Consider the following 27,690-nt stretch of genomic DNA (forward strand, 5'->3'; position numbering starts at 1 on the left):
GCTCTAGCTTCTAAAATAAAGTAGGTAGAAAAAGTAGGAACGGCTTCAATCAAGTCATCCAAGTAATCAATAGAGGAAGAGTATTGAGGTCACTAGCAAAATAAAAAACATTGATTCTCTACATCTTTGATAAGAAATCTGACATTTAGCCGAATTTGCAGCATGAATGAATATTTGGTTCTCCGAATTTGTGCTGCTAAAAGTTCTAGTTATGATATTCATCAGCAAGACTACGAAAATTGGATCACTTCCCAGGAAATGCAAGAAAAGGTCAATTTACATAGAATGCTCTCAGTCAATGACCTGCGAAAGTGTTCATGAAACACTAACCAGAGAAGCAAGCTCTGAAGGAGTACATAATGCCAGAAAAAATAGTATCAAAATTTAAAGTATCATGATTAACGAATCGTGCCAGCTCACAATCGATTCGAAATAAGTTTCAAATTCCGAATAATGGTATGAATAGCTTTTTAAGCGGAAGGTTGCTTCAGAAGGATACGTAAGCGATTTTTGACGACTACCATTATGCATTCGAGTGCAATCCGATTCATGCCGTCGTTCTCTTCATCATTTGAGGAACAAAAAGCGACAAGTACTCATTAATGTGCAACGTTTCCATTTTCCGCCAACGATTTTCACGTTGCAAGGTGAAAGAAAAGAATCCTGCAGAGCTGGTTCGAAAGCGAGCAAAACGGGAACAAGCTTCACTGGAGGGCGGACGAGAAAACTTTTCCGTTTCCTTCGACCCGATCCCACCAATGAGCTCGCTTTATCAGCAATCAGCTTTCGGTCTTTCATTTTGAATGTTATTCTCGGCGACTTCTGTTTGCCATATCATTTGCTTCTCAACATTCTGCTGTTGAGTTCGATGCTGTGCTGACTGTGTGTCTGACATAGCACAGGAGAACACCTTATTCCGAATATTCTGTCACACCCGGAAGGTATGCAGCCCGCGCAGCCCACTGACACCGGTTCCTCTCGACTTAGTTTCGCATCCGTCATGCTCAGGGGTGTTCACGATGATCAACATGCAGAGCACTTTATCGTAGCACACTATTTTTTTAAATTTATGTTTGAGCCTAAAGATAAGTTTATTAACTTAAGGTGCAAGTAAAAATGGAGCAAATTTCAAAAGTAAAAAAGCCTCCTGAAAATGCCTGCTCCATAGTAAAATCTTTACTGGATTCCCCAAAGAACTTTTTTAGAAATGATTGCAATGATTACTACAAGGACTCCGCCAGAGATTACTCCGAAAATTCTTCAAGCGATTTGTACATATTCCTCCAAAAAATCTTCTAGAGATTCTAGGACTAAGGATTCCTCTAAGATAATATTTACAGGTACTTTTACAGAGATGGGCTTAAGGTTACACTAAGTACGATAATTTAACATAACTTCAGGTGATTTCTCCAGCAATTTCTCAAGATTCTTCTAGACATTATTTCGGAGATTAAGTCCAGGAATCACTCCAGGAATTCTTCCGGAGATTCCACTAGCAAGTCATCATCATACTACAAGAAATAACTTTATAAGTTCCTATAGAGATTACTCAAAAGTTTCCTTCAGGAATTCTTTCAAGGATACCTCCAGAAAAATCTGTACCGTTTTGCTTCTTATTGCCGGACGCTTCGAAAGCCGGACACTATGACTGTTTTTACATCTTTTATAATATAAATTCAAATTTTTCGATATTTCTTCTATACAAAACTGTTCTTCAACTTTTTTTTTTAGAATCATTCCAAACATTACATTCATTATTTCTTATATCTAGGTGTTCTGTGTTATTAGACAACACTATCATCCTAATTTGGTAAAACCAATCTAAGATTTTATTAACATTTTGTTAACAACATATTACATTTCATTTGCCGTAGCAGTTCAGATTTTTTACAGGTGAGTTGATTTCTCCTGCTTATAAGAGAAAAAAAAAACGCTTTGAATATACTTAACCTAACTTAACCTAAACATATAACGTATTAATCGTGGCAATAGTAGATTGTAACGATTTTTGCCTGAAATTATTGATTATTTTATTTGACATTTGTTCCAATGTTTCAACATTGGATATTCTATGTAACTCATTGGTACTATACCAGGGAGGAAGCCTCAGAATCATTTTCCAAATTTTATTTTGAATTCTCTGCAGAGCTTTCTTCCTGGTATTACAACAGCTAGTCCATATTGGTACAGCATACAACATGGCTGGCCTGAAAATTTATTTGAATATCAAAAGCTTGTTCTTAAGACAAAGTTTTGATTTTCTATTAATAAGGGGATAGAGACATTTTACATATTTGTTACATTTGGCTTGAATGCCCTCAATGTGATTTTTGAAAGTTAAATTCTTATCTAGCATGAGCCCTAGATACTTAACTTCATCTGACCAATTTATTGGAACCCCTCTTATCATGACAACATGTCTACTTGAAGGTTTCAAATAAAGAGCTTTTGGTTTATGTGGGAATATTATTAGTTGAGTTTTGGAAGCATTAGGAGAAATCTTCCATTTTTGCAAGTATGAAGAAAAAATATCCAAACTTTTTTGCAATCGACTACAGATGACACGCATTCTCCGTCCTTTGGCGGAGAGGCCTGTGTCATCCGCAAACAAAGATTTTTGACATCCCTGAGGTAACTCAGGTAAGTCAGATGTGAAAATATTGTATAATATTGGTCCCAAAATGCTGCCTTGAGGAACACCAGCTCTTACAGGAAGGCTTTCAGATCTGGAGTTCTGATAATTAACCTGAAGTGTACGATTTGACAGATAACTTTGAATTATTCTAACAATGTATGTTGGAAAATTAAAGTTTTTTAATTTTACGATCAAACCTTCATGCCAAACACTGTCGAATGGTTTTTCTATGTCTAGAAGAGCAAGACCAGTAGAATAGCCTTCAGATTTGTTGGAACGGATCAAATTTGTTACACGTAAAAGTTGATGAGTGGTCGAATGTCCATGGCGGAATCCGAACTGTTCATTGGCAAAAATTGAGCTAGAAGCTTCTGCAGGATTTTTGTCTGGTTTTAAAATTGGAACAACCTTAGCATTTTTCCATTTGTCAGGAAAATATGCTAATTGAAAACACTTGTTAAATATATCAACTAAAATTGATAAGCTACTTTCTGGAAGTTTCTTGATGAGGGTGTAGAAAATTCCATCATCGCCAGGAGCTTTCATATTTTAGATTTTTTTTAATAATAGTTCTCACTTCTTCCAAATCAGTCTCCCAGGCATTTTCGAAAACGTTCTCTTGATTGAGAATATTTTCGAAGCCCTGAGTAACTTCATTTTCAATTGGACTAGTAAGTCCTAAATTAAAATTGTGCGCACTTTCAAACTGCATAGCAAGTTTTTGAACTTTTTTGCAATTAGTTAGTAATAATTTGTTTTCCTCTTTCAATGCCGGTATTGGCTTCTGAGGTTTTTTCAAGATTTTAGATAATTTCCAAAAGGGCTTAGAGCCAGGGTTCAATTGAGAAATTTTATTTTCAAAATTTTTGTTTCTTAATTGATTTCTTTCTGCAAATCCTGCCATATAATTTTCATAGCAGGATCGCGAGTGCGTTGAAATTGCCTTCTCCTCACGTTTTTAAGACGGATCAAGAGTTCAAGATCATCGTCTATAATCACGGATTCAAATTTTACTTCACATTTTGGGATTGCAATGCTCCTGGCTTCAACAATGGAATTTGTTAAAGTTTCAAGAGCATTGTCAATATCAAGTTTAGTTTCTAAAGAAATGTTAACATCAAGATTAGAGTCAACATACGTTTCATATATATTCCAGTCGGCTCGTAAATAATTGAAAGTGGAGCTGATAGGATTGATAATCGCTTCATGCGATATTTGAAATGTAACAGGGACATGATCAGAATCAAAATCAGCATGAGTAACTAATTGGCTACAAAGATGAATAGAGTCGGTTAAGACCAAGTCAATCGTAGATGGATTTCTAGAAGAGGAAAAACATGTGGAGCTATCAGGGTATTGAATTGAGAAATATCCTGAAGAGCACTCATCAAATAAAATTCTGCCGTTGGAATTACTTTGAGAATTATTCCATGACCGATGTTTGGCATTGAAGTCACCAATGACAAAACATTTTGACTTATTGCGAGTCAATTTTCGCAAGTCAGTTTGGAGCAAATTAACTTGCTGTCCAGAGCATTGAAAAGGCAAATAGGCAGCTATGAAAGTATATTTACCAAACTGTGTTTCAACAGAAACACCTAAAGTTTCAAAAACTTTAGTTTCAAATGACGAAAACAGTTGATGTTTTATACGCCTATGAATGATGATTGCAACTCCCCCACATGCCCCATCAAGCCGATCATTACGATAAACAAAAAAGTTAGGATCTTTTTTTAGTTTGGATCCAGGTTTTAAATAAGTTTCGGTAATAACTGCTATATGCACGTTATTAGCTGTAAGAAAATTAAACAGCTCGTCCTCTTTACCATTCAGAGAACGAGCATTCCAATTTAAAATATTTAAATTATTATTTGGATCCATTAGAAAAACGTAATCCAAAAACAATTTGATTTGTAAATTTTACACCTACTTGGACTGCTTCAGTCATAGTGGTGGCTTTGAACATTGCATCAATCATTAGATTCAATTGTTCAGTTAGAAAATTAAAATCAGAGGCAGACATATCATCTGATGATTTCCCATTGGAATTTTCGGTAGACGAAGAAGCGGGGTAGAAGTTATCTGTGGCGGTTGGGTTTTTTCCATTTGATTTGAAACAAGTAGAATGCGTACTCATGGAACGAATAGGGGAAGAGTTCAGTTTACCTGCTACGATATCGGCAAAGGATTAACCGTGGGTAGATACATTCGAAATTGAAAGATTCGAACGGCTACCCGACGGATTAAAATTTGTTTGTGAATGAGCATGATTATGATCTTCCTGATGGGTATGATTCATGATCAAGCGATCGTTAACTGAAAAATGAGCATTGTTCGATACTCTACCAGGCAAATTCCGGAAACGACCGTTATCGTAACGGATATTATCTTTCATCTGCCTGGCACGAGCCTCAACGACTCTTTTGCGTGAAATGCATTCCCAAAAGTTAGCTTTGTGAGGGCCCTTGCAATTGGCGCATTCAAACTTTCTGGTATCTTCTTTCACAGGACAGTCGTCCTTAGCGTGAGAAGAACCTCCGCAAATCATGCATTTAGCATCCATGCGACAATTTTTTGTACCATGACCCCACTTTTGGCACCGACGGCACTGAGTGGGGTTCTGGTAATTTCCTCCAGGTTTCCCATGTCACACGGACATCGAACATAAGTTTAGCTTTTTCTAAAGCTTTAATATTATTTAGTTCTTTTTTGTTAAAGTGAACTAAATAATATTCTTGAGAAAGCCCTTTCCGAACAATGCCAGATTGGGTTCTCTTTTTCATAGTGATTACTTGGACTGGGGAAAATCCAAGTAAATCATTAATTCCATTTTTGATCTCTTCAGGTGACTTATAGTCACTTGAGAGACCTTTCAAGACAACTTTGAACAAACGTTCAGTTTTGTCGTCATAAGTAAAAAAATTGTGCTTCTTCTCTTCAAGATTTGAGAAGAAGCTCACGATCTTTAAGAGTTTCCGGCAAAACGCGACAGTCTCCTTTCTTTGCGATTTGGAAGGAAACCTTGATTCCCCTAATGGGGTTCAAGATCTCCTGCCTAAATCCCCCAAATTCGGAACAACTGACCACGATAGGCGGCACTCTTTGCTTCCTCACTTGAATCAAAGAGCCTGGGCTAGAGGCTGCTTCGATTTGGTGTTTGGAAAATTTGTCTAGAGCATCGAACTGATTGCTCATTTCGATACAGTTATTCATTTCACCCTTGGAAGAAAGTTCGCATTCCGGGGAAGCGTCCTTTCTTCCATTCTTGCCACGTGTAGTGACAGTTTTAAAACCCACTTTTTTGGAAGGAAGTAGTGAATTCAGAGATTCACCCTTCCTTTTGTTAGTTGTTGATACCATGTTTAGTTAATAAATGAGAAAGACGTGACCTTCGAGAGGTTTTTTCCCTAGACGGTGTCCAAGAAGGATTACCACCGCTAGCTTTCGGCAACGGGTCCAACGAAAAATCGAAGGCACGGGTCCAAACAAGGATCGTAAAGGGATCAATAGTAGAAAAAATAGTACTGAAAAGTACTGTTTAAGTAGCACTGAAAAGTACCGTTTTTAATTTTAGCACTGAAAAGTACTATTTGTGTAGCACTGAAAAATACTGTTTTATTGCTTTAGGTAGTTTTTGAGAAAACTTCCAAGAGCAGAGAGAATTCGTGTACGCAGAGCACGAAGGTACGATGCGCACTGTTCTTCAACTTTAATTGTATGTTATAGTTGTTAATATATCGAGGTAGGCTGCAATATATTAAAAACAAAATGCGTATCGACTCCCCACACATTTCAGTGCTTATTAGACTGCATCTTACAGTTGCCGTTGAAGAAAGATTCGATTTAAATTTAATTGAAAACAGTGTTATTGTGCCAAATCACGTTTTAAATGAAGAGCCACCTATTGTGTTCTATTGCTGTGAAGTGGAAATGACCAGAAATGCGCGGATTAATGGTTTATGTGAAAAAATCTCAGTGTCCGGATTAAGAAGCAAATTATTTGACTAATAATTGTGCTACTTTAGTGTCTGGTGCATCAAATCAAGAGTGTTACCATGAATCTAACTATAGATGGGGTAATGCATTGTGAATCCAGGCGCTAGCATAAGGTGAGTGGAGTGATTTTTGACGAAACTTTATGTACCTTTCTGTCAGCTTCAGCGTATTTTCCGCCTCAAGACTTTTGTGATTACATACAGTAAACTGTTCAAAATTGTGAAATTTAGAGTTGGTGTGTTATCATTTTATCACACATTTTATAATAAATCACTATTTTTATTGTACCATGCAATAGAATAAACATTTAACTTCATGATAAACCACAAAAAACAAAGGAAATATATATAATGAATTATAAAAATGGTGCTTGAAGTTAACCAGTTGTCCGAATTTCGTTGAAGTTGTCCGGATTTCAAGTCAAAACGGTACATGAATTATTGCAAGCATTTTTCCACGTAATCCTTCAGGAGCTCCCTTCGAAATTTCTTCAAAGATTTGTCGTGGGCCTCCAAAAATCCTCCAAGGATTAAAAAGAATGAGAATTATTCCAAGGTTTCCTCCGGTTTTGCGATTTTTTTAGAGGTTTCTTCAGGAACTCATTTCAGAAAGAATTCCTGAAGAACCCACTGGAAAATCAAATATGCGTTTCGACTACGCAGTCTTTATTTTTCCAACGGCTTTTTATAATAAAGACTGCGTAGACAAAAACATATTACAGTCGATTCTCTACCAGATTATCCCTGGAACATTTTTTAGAGGAATCTATGTAGACATTTTTCTGAAGCATTTATTGAAAAAATTATTGAAGAAAAAGCTGAAAAAATCTTTTTTAAAAAAGACAATTTACACCGTCTTCAGCCAAAGGCTGCACAGACTGAACAATCACGAACATTAGGCAACGGACAACACAGAACACCCAGTAGCCCAGCGATGAATTTTTCGTTTGACGAAAAGTTTCCACCGACTGGAGCGGGAATCGAACCCACACTTCATGGCACAATACGCCTAAATGACTGACGCCGCTTACCGCAAGGCCACGAAGCCCACAAATTAAATGAATATATGCAAAGATTTTACTGGAGGAATTTTTGTAGAGATTTTCCTAATGTCATCCCTGGAAAATGTTTAGGCTAATCTTTGATGAAATTCATAGGAGAATCTCTGAAGGAATGTTTAGAGGAACTTCCCGGAGGATTTTTTGGAAGCCTAGAACGAATCTCTGGAGAAATTCTTTTGCAGATCTGGAGAAATCCTTGGAGTAAGTCATGTAGCGATTTTCCTGCTAGTAAATCTGGAAGAATTCCAGGAGAAATAAACGAGCGATCTCTTGGAAATTTGTAAGATGTAGAACACTAGGAGGAATAATTTATCGAGTCCCTGGAGGAATTTCTGTTAGAATCAATGGATCGATCCGTAAAGGAATCCCATAAAAAAAAATCATAAAATAATTTCTGAACGAATCCCAAGAGGACTACTTGGGGGTATCTTTGTATGCACTCTCGGAGGAAATTTTGGAGAAATCACTAGAAAATATCTTGGGCAATCTTTGAAAAGATTGTCTTAGTGTAACTCCTGGATGAATTACTGAAGGTAGCCATGAAGATATCTCTGCAAGAATTCTTGTTGAGATTATCTAGAGGAATCTGTGAAGAAATGCCTGAATAATTCGCTTAAAAAACCCTGGAGAAATCTCCTAAGAAATTCCTGAGTATTCATGGAAGAATTCCAGGAACAGATCTTGGAGGAATCTTTGGAGAAATTCCTGGAAGAACACCAGTTAAGATTTTACTGGAGGAATGTACAAAGCATCCACTGGAGAATTTTTTTAATAGAAGTCTTGGAGGAATATCTTGTTGAATCTCTGGAGGGAATCTTTAAGGAATTGCAGAAGGTATTTCTTAAGCCCTATCAAAACCGGTCTAAAATGCTTTTTGGTGAACAATACCGTATGGCCCATAAAAAATGTGAAAATTGTTTGAACATGAATTAAGCAACGACAAGCGTTGTTTTCATTGTTTTTGTGAATGAATCTAAATTCTGATTACTGCTGTATATTCTGACATATCTTCGCTATCTAGAACAATTTTTGTCGTATTTTTCTTACTGTCCTGTAATGAAGCAAAGATGTTTAAAGGTTTTGTCCCCTCAAAGTTTAAAAAAAGCGTCTGATTGCCGTATACTCTGATGATAAACTTTCCACCTTCAAAAATCACACTTTATCGTTAAAAACATTAGTTTGATTGGTATCGGAGGATCAAGGAGGTCTTAGAGAACGTTTTTCATGGTCTCAATAACTTTTTTTTGCTATGGTCATAGTTTTGAGGGCATTTGCGTAATATGGGTTTGATATGCCTTTATTTTATGTTAAATTTGAATAAAAAATAAATACAGAAGTCTATAACAGTTTCTTGAGGAAGAAATTTGTTACTTCGGTTAGAGACAACTTATATCAATACTAGCTCATAGTTTTACTTGTTTTTAATTATGAATCGTGGTTTACGGCTAACCAGCCGAGTGGAAGTTTAACAACTACCGAAAGCTAAATATTACATATAATCTGCAATTGGATATGGACAAATTGATGTGAAGTTTTGCGAAAAAGTTACACGTCTTCTTAGTGAGAATCGAACTCACGACTCCCTGAACTCTAGTTAGAGCGCGTTACCCCTACACCATGAGAGGACTCATGAACGCAGAAGTTGACCTGAATTTGATTTCAGCTCAATAAACACGTGGTCCTTTTTCGCAAAGTACATCTCTTTCGAAAGGATTAGATGCCCATCCAAACACAACGCTTTCCATTCATATCCAATGTCTAGCCCGAGAGCGCATTATTTTTTAGGTATGGAAATAGCACACTACACTAGCCCGCAACTGTGCTGGCTGAGGTTTCTATTGTGTGGGCTTCCAATGGGTCGTGACGTTCTCAAACGAGCCTAACTAGAGATCAGGGAGTCGTGAGTTCGATTCTCACTGAGAAGACGTGTAGCTTTTTTGCAAAACTTCACATCAATTTGTCCATTTAATCCAATTGCAGAGTATATATAATGTTTAGCTTTCGGAATTTGTTATACTAGCTCATAGGTTTTAGCAAAACAGAGCCACTAATCACACTTATACGAAGGTTTAACCACGGCTTTCCAAAATGAACCGTTTTTTTTTTTTCAAAATTATGTTTAAGTCGCCAATGATCCAAGTATGAAGCCATACTATCATTGGACATGGGCGAATGCTGGAGATAAGATTTGTGAAGAATCTCACTCCATCGTTGATGTTTTAGAAGCTTTCATCAAAAATATATTAAACTCGATGACCGCATGATACAAATTGCATGTATGCTTCCAATTCCTCTCTAGTAAGGTGAAAGTAACAAATAAATATCATGACCAAAGCGGAATCCTGAGTCTAAACAGATTATACAATACAAATAATGCATGAAATGTTTCATGCATTATGTTTCGTTACATTGTCTCTTTAAAAACTATCATAAAACATGATATGACGATTTTCGCATTATTTTATGGGCCATACTGTAGTTCTTTCTGAATGAATCTCTGGCATAAGCCCTAGTGGAATCCCTGAGAAATCGCTTAGCATTTACGATACAGATTATCTTGGAAGATTTTCTGTTAAAATTCGTGGTGAAATCTTCTAAAGAGTTGCCGGATATATCTCTGGAAGAGTCACTACAGATAATCGAGAGGAATATTTGAAGGAATCTCTGGAGGTTTACCTGAAAGAACTCCTGGAGCCTTATTAGAACTGATCACAAAATTACGATTTCTGTCAAATGATATAATTCATCAGCGACAAAATGTCGATAAAAGAAATCATGAATTATGACATGTCGAATGATGTCGGTTCTTTATATATTTTTTTCTAAATTTGGCGGAAATGGTATTCGAGTTTGTTAATTTTATGTTTAGGAGGCCCAAATAGCCGTGTCGGCAAACACGCAGCTTTTCAGCAAAACCACACTGAGGAGCATGGTTTCAAATCCCACTCGTCTATGATCGTTTTGGATGGGAAAAGTTCTCGACTTAGCAGCGTACATAGTATCTTTGTACCTGCCACACGATATACACATACAAAAATGGTCAATCAGCAAAGAAAGCTCGCAATTAATAACTGTAGAAGTTCTCGTAGAAGCAGACTGGGCTCTATCCCGGTTTGGACGTAACGCCAGAAACAAGAAGAAGAATTTTATGTATGATTTTTAGGTGTCCATTCAGATCTGGATGAAAAATCATGACTTTTCAGCTGTCGCATGATGAAACTATATAATAGTCTGAAAATGTCCATATCACAGCCTACCGGAATCGTTCCTTCTGAAACAGGTTCCAGGTGCCTTTGTCCCCGGAATGACCAAGCTCACAACAAATGTCGAGAGTTCAATTCTAGAGTAACATATTTTTCATATAGAGGTAAAATAATCAAAATCGATTAATTTTTGACCCTTAATGCATAACACAGTTCGACAAAAAAAGTCGATATGAATGCACAGAGACCGGACACCCCGGGCTTGAAAGTATAAAAGTAAACAAAAATAATGGCGTTTTCAGAATGTTCGTGTCTGCCCCAGGTCATTTTTAAAATATACTTGAACTTTTTGCATTTTTTATTAAAAAATCTAATCTAATCAATAAACCGACACAGTGTTTTATATTCAGGACAGGGGAATTCATGTGCCATATAATGTTTTCAACTTTAAATACAATATGAAGATTTGTAATAAGATTTAAATAAAGTAAATTTAAATATATTTAAATAAGGGAGCCCTCCCCCCTTTTTTGTACCCTCCCCATTTTTAAAGTATCGCAAATGATGGAATATTTGATATACAGAGGGTTGTCAAAATAACTGGGACAGGCAAAAATTGGGCCAACTTTGGAATGCTGTAACTTTGACAAAAATTGACCGATTTCAATTCTTTAAGAAGTAATGGACGGGTCAACTAATCTAGTTTTGAGGTGCATCCACGGAGATAAACTATGACCACCGGATACCGGTGATAATCCGGATTTCCGGAAGCATGTCTTATGCAGTAAAATTATGACGTGTTTTTAGCAAAGGTCTCGGCTAAAAAATCAAAATTTTACTACACATGAAGATAGAAGATCTAATTCTGAAGCGATTGGTGTGCCAAGTATTAATATTGGTCCAGAAACAACCAATATATGGCCATTTCCCCGGAATCGGTGCCGGTAGTGGATCCGAATTGGGATCAAACAATTTATTCACTCAAAACATGTCGCGCAATATTGTTTTCTCCCTAGCTTATCATAAAATACCCTATTATAAGTTGAAAATGAGTCTTGTACAGATTTGGCCACTCATGGCGCCGCCCAGTGCCCCGGGGGAACCTTGCATAGGGGACATTTCGATTTTGACACCAAAGCATATCATGCGACGGCTCATTCTTCATGTCTTGTCGTAAATAGGGCAACTGTAGACTCAAAATGGATAGTTGACTACAGTGACTACTTCCGGGACCACCGGATGTTCCAGAGGGAACCTGTAATAAGGGACAATTGATATTGAACTCCAATACATATCGTGCGACAGTTCATTTTTCATGTCTCGTGCTAAATAGGGCTATTGTAGATCTTAAGTGGATATTTGACTACAGTGGCCACTTTTGTGACCACCGGATATCCCTGAGGGAGGCTGTGATGTCTTCAATGACAGATTCCTCCGGGAAATTCCGGTGGTCCCAAAAGTGATAGGTTCCTTAGGAAACTATAGGTGGTCCCCAAAGTGGCCATTCTAGTTAAATATCCATTTTCGGTCTAAAGTTGACCTATTCATGACTAAACATGAAGAATGAGCCGTTGCACGATGAGTATTGGAGCTCAATTCCAATTGCCCCTAATCATAGGTTCCCTAGGGGACACCCGGTAGTCCCAAAAGTGGCCAATTCAATTAAATTCCCATTTTGAGTCTACAGTTATTTTATTTACGACAAAGCATGAAGAAAGAGCCGTCGCATGATATGTTTTGGTGTAAAAACAGAAATGTCCCCAATGACAAGTTCCTCCGGAAAATTCCGGTAGTCCCAAAATTGGCCACTGTAGTCAATTATCCATTTTAGGTCTACAATAGCCCTATTTAGCACGAGACATGAAAAATGAACTGTCGCACGATATGTATTGGAGTTCAATTTCAATTGTCCCTAATTATAGGTTCCCTCGGGGACATCCGGTGGTCCCGGAAGTAGTCACTGTAGTCAACTATCCATTTTGAGTCTACAGTTGCCCTATTTACGACAAGACATGAAGAATGAGCCGTCGCATGATATGCTTTGGTGTCAAAATCGAAATGTCCCCTATGCAAGGTTCCCCCGGGGCACTGGGCGGCGCCATAAGTGGCCAAATCTGTACAAGACTCATTTTCAACTTATAATAGGGTATTTTATGATAAACTAGGGAGAAAACAATATTGCGCGACATATTTTGAGTGAATAAATTGTTTGATCCCAATTCGGATCCACTACCGGCACCGATTCCGGGGAAATGGCCATATATTGGTTGTTTCTGGACCAATATTAATACTTGGCGCACCAATCGCTTCATAATTAGATCTTCTATCTTCATGTGTAGTAAAATTTTGATTTTTTAGCCGAGACCGTCATAATTTTACTACATAAGACATGCTTCCGGAAATCCGGATTATCACCGGTATCCGGTGGTCATAGTTCATCTCCGTGGATGCACCTCAAAACTAGATTAGTTGACCCGTCCATTACTTCTTAAAGAATTGAAATCGGTCAATTTTTGTCAAAGTTACAGCATTCCAAAGTTGGCCCAATGTTTGCCTGTCCCAGTTATTTTGACAACCCCCTGTATATCAAATATTCCATCATTTGCGATACTTTAAAAATGGGGAGGGTACAAAAAAGGGAGGAGGGCTCCCTGCAAATCTTTTTACAACTCTTATATTGTATTTAAAGTTGAAAACATTATATCGCACATGAATTCCCCCGTCCTGAATATAAAACACTGTGTCGGTTTATTGATTAGATTAGATTTTTAAATAAAAAATGCAAAAAGTTCAAGTATATTTTAAAAATGACCTGGGGCAGACACGAAAATTCTGAAAACGCCATTATTTTTGTTTACTTTTATACTTTCAAGCCCGGGGTGTCCGGTCTCTGTGCATTCATATCGACTTTTTTGTCGAACAGTGTAATGTGTAACTTCGCAGTTTTTTTGGCAGCACTGACAAGCATCGGAGCAAATTTTGAAGCGCGTCTAAGATTTTGTTTTTTTTTTGGAAAAGTTAAGTGAATAAAAATAAAAATTAATTGAGGAATACGATATTCAAGTGGAATTATATTACAGAATAGTGAATGTTCCTTATAATATGAATTAATTGCATGGGAATCTAAAGTGAAGTATTCGCCCGTTTTTTTTTTCTCTCATGGCCATTTCATAGCTGAAATCTGGTACTCTGCGTGTATGAGTGTTATTCATCGACGAGGCATAAGTGAAGAATATAATGCCTATAAATATGTGCAATTATGTAGTGTTAGTGCGTGTTCAACCGGCAATACATACAAACATCATTTGGTGGTTGGCGTACTAGTGTTAGGATCGTTATGAAACACGATTCGTACATGTGCAGCAGCGAATGAAAAGTTAGGGCCGGCGACGGTGCCCAAATGCTTTTGCAGTTTGGGAAACTGCGCAAAGGATGCTAATTTCTTGCCAAATTTCTACAGGGAACATCGAAACAAGCTAAGTATACTTTTGTATTATTTTACCACTTTTTGCCATCTTTCTGGTGTTTAAACCGTTGTGAGCTTCGGGTCAGTGTGTGGTTCATGTAGATGCGATTTTCATGTAGGAGTAGCAGTGTGGAACATTTCTTCAACATTAACAAGCACCGTGGCTCGATTAAGAATCATTAGCACCAATATTTCTCTAGCATTGCTTTCTCGTCACCACCAGCGTTCTGGATGAGCGGAAATGGCGCGGATCATTGTCGCATTCCACTTATGCTCCTGATCACATATAAAATGCAAATAGTTGTAATTGCTTGAGTAGCATTAATTCAATGGAAAAGTAGAAGTGACCTGCGGCGCGCCACCTTGATGGTACAGAACATTGCAGTAATATCAGAGTCATTACTAGTATGGGTGCACAAAGTGAGATGTGTGTGTATGTAATAGTTCTTTTTTTAAGCGCAGTGTGGGCAATGGACTTGAGTTCATTGTTGTAGTGGTGGAGTACTAATACCATTTTGACGCTGTGACGTTTTGTGCACTTCGTAGTCGCTCGATGGAGGGTTGAATGGATAAAGGGTTGGCAAGGGTAGACGCGTCACGCGAATCAAAGTTTGTAGTTTGAAATTTTATCATCAATTATTTTTGTTCCTTCCCATACAATTTTACCTTCGTTTCGCGTTTCGCGTCTACCCTGGCCGCGCCCTAATTTAGTTACTGGTTTCATATGTGCATCTTCACTAATCTTAATGCGATGTTATAATCATTGACTTGGGCTTGGTAACAAATTTAACAACGTAGAAAATTATCATTTATGACTCGATTTTATGCATTTTCAAGTAGGTTTGTTGATGTATTACAGCAATCAAGTACACTAACGCACGCCTTCCGGCATTATTAAAGCTAAACTTTAATTTCTCATAGCTGAAGTTTTATTTGCCATAAATCTACTTTTCCAGTGGATTTAAAAAAATCTTTATTGCACATAGACGACGGAATTCTACACTGCAAAAATTGTTATAATTTTCTATATGTGTATTGACACATTAATATTCGGATTGGTCTCACACATTGAATTTATTTAAATGAGACCGAATGAACCTTGCTATTGTGAATCAAAAATATGTGTAAATTCACATAGCAAAAATCTATATGGTTTCACACATAACGCATATATGGAGAATGAACTGATGAACATCAACAAAAAAGGTCAACCATTTTACGAAACCAGATTGAAAATCATCGATTGGCGCGTAATTTAATGTAATTTGGTGAGTCTGTTAAATATTTATCGAACATTTGAACATCTAATTAGATAATATTTCATTTTAGCACTTGGGGGATTGGATGCGCTATCCGAGGCTTTCAGATGTTGAAAATGGAAAAGTTAGCGAAGAGGAAGCTGCTTTGGATCACCTCCACATGGCTCCGAATGGCTGGAACAAAACTGCATTCGAACCCACCGAGGGGAGAAAATTCGTCAATCTGAAGAGTTCTGTGTTGTTGTGAAACGTTGTGTCTATTATGAAAATTTGGCTAAAAATAAAGTTAGTTAATAAATTATTTAACGTTGTTTTGTAGTTGAATTTATATAATGCATATTTGTTTCGAATATTGAATGAAATTCAATTATTTTATTCATTAATTAACCATTTAGAAGTTATGGATATGTTTTATTATAATCATGTGTACGGACACATAATTCAAATATATTATGAAATGAACCTTGGTTATGTATCTCACACATAATTACCATGAACCGATTCAAATTGCAAATATCTATGTGTGACACAAATAACGACGATATGGAGATTTGTATCAGTGTAGACGCATGCAACAATGAAAGAATGAGATAAAATCATTGACCCAATATCAAGCCAACCCGTAACATCAAATCTCATTCAATATATAATTATTTATATAGGTGTATTCAACTCTATTACAAATATTCCATTACATTAACTAACCTTCTAGTTTTCAATCCAGTTTGATGACGGGGTACCATTCGGAATTTGGTGTATTTTCTCGTAGCTCAGTAATCAAAATGATTTTATTGTTTGCTTAATCCTTCAAATATATTTGTAAAGGCTATGCCATTTAAATAATTGTGTTGTTGAGACGTTCTGACTATTTTAGCTTGAGTAACTAGTTGATTTATATATGTTAAGAATATTTTCAGTAAGAGGTCGTCTGTAAATTGCGACACGTTTTAAGGCTTTATGAGGGCATGAAGATTCCTACCATATTTTGGAAATCTTCATGAATAAAGTGTTACATATGGTGAAGGGCTAAGAAGGACCTAATCTCGCGTGATGTAATTTATGGATGCACAGCTTAATTTAATCACTTTCGATTTCAGTACAGTTTCTATTCTGGTTTGCTATGTGTTAATTCAGTGTGTTTTCAATTCCAGAATGGTTCGTAACCTTATATGATTCTTTTTCAGCATACATTGTTTAGGGAATGGAATAGATAAAACTTTTTTGTGGCTAAAGTTTTGCATTTTTGCAGGTATTGCGTTTTGTTTTTATGAACAGCATCTTCATGCGTTGTAATTTGGTTTTATATAGAGTACAGAGGTATCTAGATAATTCTCCAATAAAATTAATTGATAATTTTTATTCCTTATAGCTACCAAACCAGCCGTGGCGCACATATATTTATTATATTAATTAGTTGGCTTAACTTCCAGCAGCATCATGGAGTCTGCATATCTGAGACACTAACTTAATAACTGCTCTTCACATTTCAGCATGTCATTCTACTACAGAAATTGTTATTCATCTTTAGTTTGGAAATTACTCAATGAGGTTAAATTCATCACATTTAAATAATAAAACTAAAATAAACATCTATATCTATTTCATATATAGCTATAATTTCCAATTTTATATATTTCATTACAATTATTTAATTTATTGTGTGCTGGGTATTGGGAAGGTGCATTAGGGCAGCATTGAAGTTGCAGCTGGAAAATAGAGTGGAGTGCCAGCCAGAGTCTAAAAAAGCCAGCCGAAGTCTGGCAAAAGAAGAAATATCAGGGGAGATTGAAGTTGCAACTTTAGAATGAATTGGAATTCCGGAACGAGATGCGAACTTCGTTTTACAGGATCGTTAATTGGAACTATTATTATCAGCCCTGTCCAGCGTACACTTCAGGATACTGGGGTTGACGTATTGTATAATATTATATTATGTTTTATTATAACATATTATGTTTTCTATATCACATTACCGTACAACAATTGTATTAAATTATTTCGTATTTTAATACTTTATACCATAAAATATATGTACTGTGTTGACGTTATTCTGGAAAGCGGAGGGAGCATCACAGCATCATTGAAATTATAACTAGGAAATAAAGTGGAGTTACTGTACGTGACACAAACTTTGTTCACAGCGTTACGGCATTCGCCATTTTCAAGATATTGAGTTGGGAGATTATAAACACTATATTATATTACATTATATTATATCATATTATGTTTCATTATGTTATATTACCTATTATTATATTACATTTTATACTATATAACATATATAACAGATTAAACTATATAACATTGACAATATACTGGGAAGGGAGGGAGCATCAGGGCATCATTGAAGTTGCAACTGGACAATGAAGTGGAGTGCCAATCGGAGTCAGGAGGAAAAATGTTAGTCGCTCGCGATTAATAGTTTTCTCTCCAACAGTTGTAATCGATTTGACGCGCCCTTCTTCTAACAAACCATCCCGTGGAAAGCTCGACAAGTACTGCAAATTCCAATACTCAATCTGTTGGATTATACTGTTGGAAGGAGATTCTCTACTTCCCGCGGGTTTCGCGTAAGTGTCTCTGCTTACGGGTCCGCCACCCCCCTTTTGGCCCTTCATACAGCAGTATTTTGAAATCAGTTTGGTAATGAAATTTGACCTTACTGTTGAGTGGAACCGCAAGCAGAGCAAGACTCAAGCAAGGATGGTGGCTACCTACATACATACATACATACAACAGTGTAATGTGTAACTTTTCCTTTAGGCATTACCAAGGTTAAAAAAAAAATAAAAACATAAATATTAATAAACGTGCCGTTTTTCTGCATGTCAGATCACCTAATAACACCCTCAAGGTCAATGTTGAATAGTAAATTCGAAAGTGCGTCTCCCTGCTTCAATTCGTCTAGTCGCAAACGAGGTTGACACCTCATATGCATTACCTACGCTTTTGATTTCGAACCATCTAGCGTTGCACGTATCAGCCTAATTAGTTTCGCCGGAAAACCATGTTTATAAAGTATCTGCCACAGCTGATTTCTATTCACTTAATCATACACTGCTTTGAAATGAATAAACAGATGGTGGGTCTGCAAGTTATACTCCCTGAATTTATCTAAGACCATTCGCAAGATAGTGGGCTTCGTAGCTGTGCGGTTACTGCAACTATTTTAGCAATTTTTCCCGCTCAAATAACGGCTATATCATGTTTAAACTTTAATTTCTTAATTGGGTTTATAAAATAACCTTGACACTTTTGATCATATATGACATTCGCTCAGTATACAAAAACACCACAGGTGTTTTAGTTTTAACACTCACACCAAAACAATCTTAGATTTACACGTAACGTAATTTTAGCTTTAGTCATGCAAAGCCATTTCTCATGTATCATTCAATGATAAAACCTACGAACACTTCTTTTATATCCAACATTGCTAGCAAAATCTTTAATATTGAACACGAAATGTCTTCTCTTAAAGAATGTTGCATGCAAAACCGCTCGGTTTACATGATTTTCAAGCTGAAAATTCAATCATAAATATTCGAAATTCATAATTCGAAAAATATTGATTTTATGGGCTGGTGTTACCCATTTATGATAAATATTATCATTTTTATAGTGTACAAAAATAAATTTGAAAATATAAATATGAATTTTGACATTGCATTTTGATTATGTATTTTAGTACCAAATTGATCGATCTTGAAAGTTGGCACCCAATACCGGACACGATCTGGAAATGCCTCGAATTCTGTAAATTGAACATCATTGTACACATTCATACTATAGGAATAGTTTATAATTATCAATTCAATGCATTTGCAACATTTACAAGAATAATTTGAGTTTTTCTTAGTTTGAAAAATAAATGATATATGACGAAAAATAGTACATTTCAAGATTTCGTTCTGAATGTTCATTCTTCTTAATTTTATTGCATGTTTGATACCATAATCGACGGAACCCATGGAAAATGAATGTATTTTGAGACACTGATGCAATAATTACAAAGATATCATAGACCAAATCAAGCTGTCCGAAACTGAGGGACAGGAGGTGCTTAACCAAAATTGTAATTCTTCCATATTTAGTTCAATTATGGTTCAAAATACATTCATACTATCAAATTAGGATTATGTTCGATCATGCTTGCGGGATCCAAAGATTTTTTTTCATATTCAAAACAATTACTAAATCGGCTCAAAATTAAGTGGATACGTCAATTTTTTTAAAGATTTTGAAACTTCTTTACTTATTTAAAAAGGCATGCATATTTCAAGGATGTGTTATTCTACGCAAACATTAGTCTTTTCTACTAATACACCATCTTGATTGGACCATGATTTCTTAATGTTTCGACTTTGTCCGGTATTGGGTGCTGCCCGGCACTGGGGGATCTCCCCCTATATATGACAGAATAGCCAGCGTAGAATCATGTAAACCGATCATTCTTGTTTGCAATTTTACTTTCTAGATGCAAGAGAGCATGCAATATTGGCGAATGTTGGATAGAAGGTCATGAAATGTTTCAGTTTCGCTCAACTTTGCAAGCATTTTCAAATGCAATGAGACTGTTTACATTATTTATCGTTGAATATTCAGTTATAACTCGTTTTACATGATTACCATAAAAGTTTACGTGTCACGTAGATTTAAGATTTTTTTGCTGTGCTGGGGTTGTTCCTATCTGACATTTCGAAAGAGACACGAAAAACCCTTCCTTGGGGCCTTCCTTAGCCGAGTGTTTAGAGTCCTCGGTTACTAAGTAAAGCCATGCTGAAGGTGTCTGGGCTCGATTTCCGGTCGGTCCAGGATCTTTTCGTAATGGAAATTTCCTTGACTTCCCTGACCATAAAGTATTATCGTACCTGCCACACGATATACGAATGCGAAAATGGCAACTTTGGCCAAGAAAACTCTAAGTTAATAACAGTGGAAGTGCTAATAAGAACACTGAGCTGAGAAAACATGAAAAATGTTTTTGGACTTAAGCAAACGAAAAACGTTTAAAAAGTTAGTAAACATAACAAAAAATGTGTTTTTGAGACCTGGTTCATATTCCTAGACGTTCCTGTGCTGACATAGTTTTACGGTTTGCGGTCAGGCCACGAAGCCCCAAGATCTGTGGAAGTTTATGGTGCGAAGTTTAGCTTAGAGTCCATGACATGATTAGCTGTATTTAACGTGAGAAAAAGTCGCTGCATGAACTACATGATCATAAATTTTTCATATAACATGAGTAATAGTTCACATATTTCCATGAATTATGAATTCGAATGATGTCAATATTTGTAAAATAAACCAATCAAGTGAACTGTCCAAAACACACCTTGAAAGCCCCGCCGATGCTACATCCTGCTAGTCTTGTTCCTGTAGGAGGACGATGCAAACACCGAACGGGACAATGCTGTGGACCAGTGCATATTGTCTCAAACAACAGGGACACCGTTTCCACGTCCCATTATATAAGTTTTATTTTTCAGTCATCTTCATTTCCGTTCTTTCCGGCACGGTGGCTTTTATTTTGATTCAACTTCCCTGTCCAAAAAAAGAAAGAACCTGGTTGGAAAGAGTGAATCTTCTTCGAGTTGTTCCGATGTAACAGCTTAAATTTTCTGACGAGACAAAACAACGCTGAAGCTACTTTTATTCTCACCCAACGCTTTTGTATTCAATTGATTTGGCTTCCCCATTCGCTTGCTTATACTTTATTTCAATTGAATAAGTTTGGGAGTAATCAACTTTTTCATCAAATTAAATGATTTTCCTTTCTTTTACATCCGCACTTGTTGTAGACTGCAGTGAGGCGGAGCTGTTAGCCTTTTTTCCGTTCCAACAGAGAAAAAAAAACTTTTCAATGATTAAGCTGGTCAAGACAGGACCAGAACCAGCCAGTTGACAGCCTAAGAAAATTGGATTACTGTAGAAAAAAAGGGACACAATACCCGCTACAAACAATGGGAGTTGCCGAAAAAGACAAACTGGAAGAGGGTAAATTGCATTGAATCGTAAAAGAATCAACTTTTGACCGTTAGGACCGTTTGTTTTCTACAGCTCTAAAGTGCGGTTGCGAACATTTTTCTTGCGAGGTGCTTTTATCTGTTGGAATGCTTGTCAAGGTTAAGAGTTTTGAATCTTAAAGCTACCCTCTTGATTACGGTTTTAGGTGCTCGTGAAACAATCTTCAAGGATTTGCATGAGCTAAGACTCAGTTAGAAAGATTTTGTTGAAATTTTAGCTGAATTGCAAGAATGCATGAATAAACGAGGGATTATTATAATTTATAAAAAAAAAAAAACTGTTCAGACACGAATGCCATGACAAATGGTAAAGTGTCTTAAATAAAACATAATAATAATAATAATAATAATAATAATAAAAAAAAACTATACGTTTAACCTCACGTTGAGCATAGTGGACAGCGGATCGCGTGTCTTCGGCGAAATTTTTCAGTAGCTCAAGGGTGGATTTTCGTGGCTCAAATAATGTTATTTGAGCAAAGAAATTCAAAATTTTGCCACCAGATGCCGCTCTCTCGCAGCGACGTCGCAACTGGCGTTATCCCTCTGTTTCATGCTGACACATGTTCTGCACGATGATGTCCGGATTAAGGATGCTTACGGTTTCTGAAATCATCTCACTTTGTATATCCCCGAATCGAAGGCAGTCGAATAATTGGACATGCCGGTCAATGTGGAGACTCTGTGTGTCCAAATATAAGTAGATATTTCCGAAAGAATTCATGGGTCAGGCCAAAACTGTGTCAGGAAGAAGTCTACTTCTCCATGTTTCCTGGTCGTCCACACCGAAACGTTAGGAGCGAGCCTTTAGGTCCACCTTCCTTTCTCCGAGTTATTCCACTCCTGTTGCCACTTGGACATTGCATCGAATCTGATGGTGTTCCTCATATTTATTGTGTCCCTTTGCTGGTAGCATGCTATGTCCTCAGCTAGAGTGATGCAGATGGGGTTCACTCCGGGGATAACGCAAACTGCTTCCGACATAGGTAGGCATTCTCCATCCGTATAGCCATGAGCCGGAACGTACCAGCCAGCTTCGCTCTATTGCGTTTGGTTGTCAACGCTAAAGCCCAATCCATGACTCCGTATCTCAATATGGACGATGATACGGTTGCAATAAGACGCCTCGTACTGCTTCTTGATCCTCCAATGTTGGGCATGTTAGCTGCTTTCGCTGCCTTTTCGCAGGCATAGTTTACGTGGCTGTTGAAGTTTAGTCTGTCGTCGACCATTAATTCAAGGTGCTGTAGAAAGTGCTTCGATGAGAATGCGTGTCCTTCGACGATGATATTGAACTATTGAACGCCATGCAGTTGCTGACCAGAATCACCTCCGTTATGTGATGAGCCAACTGCAACTTGTCAGTCATCCACGATTCAAGGATGTCTAACGATTCCGCCGTCAGTATCTCCACCTCCTTCGCAGTCTCGCCAGTTTTCGCAAGAACGACTTATTCTGCGAACCCGACTATCTCCACTCCATAAGGCAGTGTCAAGGTTTGCACTCCATCATACATCATATTCCACAGTGTTGGACCAAGTATGGATCCCTATGGAACTCCCGCCGTTACTTCCGTTGACATCCGTTACTGGTTCGCGTCGTTAACCAGTACCCGGTTCTGAAAGTAGCTTTGCAGAACTTTACACAGATATTCGGGGACCCGCATTCTGTGTAGGGATGTGGTGATAGCCTTCTAACTGACAATGTTAAACGCGTTATGAACATCTATCGCTATCACTGCGCAGTATCGATTGCCTCTCCTCTTCTGTTTGGACGCTTTTTCAAGCACGCGATGACCATCCGAATAGCATCTACCGTCCAAGTATTTTTCCGGAATCCGAACTGCTTTTCTACAATCCGTTCTCGCCTTCCGTGAAGATTGTCAGCCTGCCGAGGATGACCTTCTCCAAAAGATTACCAAGAGCATCCAGCAAGCATATTGGTCTGTATCAAGCAGGATCTCCTGGTGGTTTTCCCGGTTTAGGCAGCAACACCAGCTTCTGCACCTTCCGTCTGTCTGGGAAGAAGTCTTCCGCTGGAAACTTCTGTAATGCTGTCCTAAAAATATCTAGGAACGCCATGATAGCTTCACTTAGCGCTACGTTAGGGATACCATCTGGACCGGGAGCTTGGTTCAGCTTCAATCACCCGCTATCGGCATTTTCTTCATCTACGCCAACGTGCGGTGTAGGCGGTCACGTGGTGGGAACATGCGTTGGAAAGAAACCATCCACTATTAACTTCAGTTTGTCGGGGCACATTTCAGCTGGTGTTGCTGAGCCTTTGATCTTCGCCATTGCTACTCGATATGCGTTGCCCCAGGGATTTGCGTTAGTACCCGACACAACTCCTTCTAGCAGATTGATTTACTCGTCGCTATCTCCCGTTTGAACGCGGCTCTGGCTAACCGGTAGGTCACCTTACGCCCTTCCATGCTGATTTCCGATCTAGATCTCTGCACGCATCTTCTGGCTCTTAAGCAGACTGCATGGAGGGTACTGAATCCGTCGTTCCATCAGTATGCAGGACGCCACTGATTCCTTAGCTTCAATTTTCTCTGTATAGTTGCATCACACGTTCTCGTCAATGCTTCCGACAGCTCTTCTGCATCCATGTTAGGAGCGTCGTTTACTGCTCGGAGTGTTTCGACGAAAAAATCCTTGTTGAAGTCCTTTGTCTTCCCTTCTATCGCTTTATGATCACTATGGGTGTATTTTTCGCTAACTCTCCAGTTCAAATTGTTGATCAGCGACGGGCTGCAAAACGTCAAGTCACGTCACCTAAACGGGCCTTTGCAGTTTATTGCTTGGTGGCCGAAATCCATGCATCTGAAGCATCTCTCCACCGAATTTGTCTTCCGAGGGATAAGTTTCAACGGGCAGACCGACCATCCTACCTTGACCTTACTATGACATTTTTGAAAACGGCAATTGATTCAGCAACCCTTAATATAGTCAATTGCGGTATTTTAGTGCTTGAGACAAAACGTGTTCCGCAGTGTAATCGGATTTGCGGTCGCTTATGCTTTCCTCAGCCAGATGAACTGCGGTGCTTCTTTCGGGTTGCATTGAGACAACAGTGCACTAGGGCGCTTGCAGCAAACAAAAGTGTGCCCAACGGCTCCCTTTGATTTTGCTGGGTAACCGTTGAAACGGAAAACACGTTACAGAACGTTTCCCAGCAAAATCAAATGGGTCCGTTGGGCACACTAAACAAAGGCTGCAAGCGCCCTCTTCTCGCGTCACGTCTTTTGTGATCTCGTCCAGTTCTCTACATTCCATCACTGCCTCTTGGGATATGGCTCTCACACTTGCCTTGCTGCCCAGCGACTTCGTGGCGAGCTCCCGGTTGGCCGAGTTCAAAGAGCATATCTCGACGTGCACCTCGTGAGAGGATCAAGGGCGATGCTCATGTCGCTTTTATGTTTTTTGGGATCTTCCTGTACTTCTGGTGTATCCCTCGTTCTTTTCTCCAAGCAGGTTGTCGGATTGCTCCGTGGCGTCTCCTGTGGAACGGCTGTTGCATTTACCGGGATTAATGCCTTTTCGGCTTTTTCCGGTCTAATCCGCAGTTCCTTCTGCCCTCGTTCAGTGGATGTAGCGGCGGACATGATGCTCGTGACCAGCTGCTTGATGCTGAGGTGGACATTGTTTTTAGTCTTGACGAACTCATAGGGACGTTGACCTATTTCTTCACCTCAGACAACTTCAACTTCTCATGCTGTCTTGAACACTACTTCTCCCCGACTTTGGTGTGAACACTTGACTTAGGAAGCCTGCATCACGCTTCTGCTACATGTGTTGATGACTATATGCATTGTCCTTTTCCCAAAGAAAAACTGCAAGATGGTTCCGGGGTTAAAGATACTTCGAGGGTGTTGATATGCTCTTAAAAGTCTGATAAACACATTTCCAGCAGAAAGCAAATGATCACAATATGATTCTGTTTTTTCCTTGTTGGTTTTGGCAACATGGATTACGATGCTGAGGGCCTGAGCTGCGAATACTTTTTTCTTTTCTTTTTTTTTTGTTATCTAATACATCTCTCAAGCTAAGCGAGTCGATGGCGTTTCTTCGTCGTTCCTGTTCGTACTTCCTGCAGTGCAGAATTAGGTGTCACACATCAGTTACGGTTCCACAACACTCGCAGGTGAGCGGGGGTTCCAACTTCAGTAAAAAGGTATGAGTTAGTCGCGTGTGACCGATTGTTAAATAGCCTCGTTAGCACGCGTTGCTCGGCCGCATTACCGCAGTCTAACCACTTCTGCGTATCGTCTTTGTTCTCTCTCAACTTCGTGTCTCTTCAAGCATCTTCGGCGGGGTTAGGAGTATTGACGGTCGGTTGTTGTCGAGCCTCGTTTGTCAAGCGATCAGATTCGTTGTTACCGGTAATGCTGGCATGTCCTGCGATCCAACAAAAACGAACATTTTTGTTTCGTATCATGTATTCAATCTCCTGAATCCACGGGTGCATGGAATATCCTGCCTCCATGGCCTGCAGGCAACTGGCCAACTCCGTAAGGATTACCACCTCGTTTCTTATCTTTGGGATTGAAACCTGCATTCTGCGGTGGATGCATTAAGATTCGTTCAAAATATGATCATTTCCGTTAAACTGGTTCCAGAAAGTATGGCCAGTCATGTTAGTATTACCAATCATGTAAATATTATGGCTCATGCTAGATAAGAATTATACTTTCAAAAATCACATTGAGGGCATTCAAGCCAAATGTAATTAATATGTAAAATGTCTCTATCACCTTATTAATAGAAAATCAAAACTTTGTCTTAAGAACAAGCTTTTGATATTCAAACAAATTTTCAGGCCAGCCATGATGTATGCTGTACCTATATGGACTAGCTGTTGTAATACCAGGAAGAAAGCTCTGCAGAGAATTCGAAATTAAATTTTGAAAATGATTCTGAAACTTCCTCTCTGGTATAGTATTAACGAGTTACATAGAATATCCAATGTTGAAACATTGGAATAAATGTCAAATAAAATAATTAATAATTTCAGGCAAAAATCGTTACAATCTTCTATTGCCACGATTAATGCGTTATATGTTTAGGTTAAGTTAGGTTAAGTAAATTGAAAACGTGTTTTTTATCTTATAAGCAGGTGAAATCAACTCACCTGTAAAAAATCTGAAATGCTACGGCAAATGAAATGTAATATGTTTTAAACAAAGTGTTAATAAAATCTTAAATTTGTTTTACCAAATTATGATAATAGTGTTGTTCAATTGTGGGGCCTTCCTTGTCCGAATGGTTAGAGTCCGCGGCTACAAAGCAAAGCCATGCTGAAGGTTCCCAGTTGGTCCAGGATCTTTTCGTAATGGAAATTTCCTTCACTTTCCTGGACAAAGAGTATCATCGTACCTGCCACACGATATAAGAATGCGAAAATGGCAACTTTGGCAAAGAAAGCTCTCAGTTAAAAACTGTGGAAGAGCTTATAAGAACTCTAAGCTGAGAAGCAGGCTCTGTCCCAGCGAGGACGTAATGCCAAGAAGAAGAAGAAGAAGAAGAAGAAGAAGAAGAAGAAGAAGAAGAAGAAGAAGTGTTGTCTAATAAAACAGAACACCTAGATATAAGAAATTGATGTAATGTTTGGAATGATACTAATAAAGAATTAAAAAAAATATTGCCGAAGTGTTTCCCGAAACCGGGTCGATGCGGATAGCTTAGCCATCAGGCATCAAGCAACTGGTGACTTCGTCAGGGTTGTTTCGACTATGAATTGCCCAAGCGCGCTTGATTGGTGCGATCCCCATGCGATGTTGTGAGCATGGAAATCTTCCAGAAGCAGAATCGGGCCATCTAGAGCCGATTGAATAGTTCACCCAGTGCGGTATGACACTGAGTTGCAAATACTGGCTTACAACTTAAATTCTTCTTAACATACCTGTTGACTTTGAAAACGTGTCTAGGTCAACGTAATTAGGTCTTCAGATTCTGCTTAGTTGTTGACATCGAAGGTTCGTTCACTTTAGTATCGTGCTACAAAAATGTTCATAATTAATGAGACTTATGCTCATCTTCCACT

The sequence above is a fragment of the Aedes aegypti genome, chromosome 3 (assembly GCF_002204515.2).
Source record: "Aedes aegypti strain LVP_AGWG chromosome 3, AaegL5.0 Primary Assembly, whole genome shotgun sequence".
Taxonomy (NCBI): Eukaryota; Metazoa; Arthropoda; class Insecta; order Diptera; family Culicidae; genus Aedes; species Aedes aegypti.